Consider the following 1,032-nt stretch of genomic DNA (forward strand, 5'->3'; position numbering starts at 1 on the left):
TGTATAGAGTCTTCTCTTGTGTTGTTGGAAGAGGGTGTTTGTTATGACCAGTGCATTTTCTTGGCAAAACTCTATTAGCCTTTGCCCTGCTTCATTCCATATTCCAAGGCCAAATTTGCCTGTTACTCTAGGTGTTTCTTGACTTCCTACTTTTGCATTCCAGTCCCCTATAATGAAAAGGACATCTTTTTTGGGTGTTAGTTCTAAAAGATCATGTAGGTCTTCATATAAAATACTAATATAATATATAATTATATTAATATTAAGGCTTCCCTGGTGGCTCAGATGGTAAAGCGTCTGTCTGCAATGCAGGAGACCCAGGTTCGATCCCTGGGTTGGGAAGTTCCCCTAGAGAAGGAAATGGCAGCCCACTCCAGTATTCTTGCCTGGAAAATCCCATGGATGGCGGAGCCTGGTAGGCTACTGTCCATGGGGTCACAAAGAGTTGAACACGACTGAACGAATATTAATATAATGTATATAATAATATAATACAAATGTTACCTCCACTACTTTAAGACCTTGAGGTGTCTCCTGTGAAGAACAATACTGATTATACATTCTGGCCTGTTTTCCAAGTGTTTGGTCTCATTTTGTCTTCTTCCTTTGTCCTGTAAGGAAACTTCTCTCCTCTGGTTTCTAGGGTCTTACTCTCCCTCTTCCACTTGCCTGAAGCACAGGACCATATCCTCGCCTCTGCTCATCTGAGCTTGAAGTGCTTCTTTTGCCTCCTAGTTAAATTGAAAACTGCCTCATGAGCATTCTGTTCTGAGCTGAGAACTCCTTGTGCCACCAATCCTGGTTGGTTCTCAAGTGACTTCTCAGTCTTTCATCCGGGAGCTGCCCAATCAACAAAGGATCCCCATGTCTTTATGAATTAAAACATTGTTTTTTGATGTTTTCTCATCTGAACTCCTGCTTTTGTGCTGTCAGAGAGACTGGGCCCTGCCCACAGCCCTCTGTGTGACCAGGTTGTCTGCCTACTCTGCCAGGCCAGGGAACCTTTTAACGAATGTCAGTGAAACTGTTGAA

General features: G+C 43.0%; 1 non-coding gene across 1 annotated transcript; it reads left to right on the forward strand.

Annotated features, from left to right (window-relative positions):
- Window positions 1–270: 270 nt before the first annotated feature.
- TRNAC-GCA (transfer RNA cysteine (anticodon GCA)) lies at window positions 271–342 on the forward strand. The gene has a single exon. It is a non-coding gene; the product is annotated as a tRNA-Cys (tRNA).
- The last annotated feature ends 690 nt before the right edge of the window (window positions 343–1,032 follow it).

Source organism: Bubalus kerabau, chromosome 21 (genome assembly GCF_029407905.1).
Source record: "Bubalus kerabau isolate K-KA32 ecotype Philippines breed swamp buffalo chromosome 21, PCC_UOA_SB_1v2, whole genome shotgun sequence".
Taxonomy (NCBI): domain Eukaryota; kingdom Metazoa; phylum Chordata; class Mammalia; order Artiodactyla; family Bovidae; genus Bubalus; species Bubalus kerabau.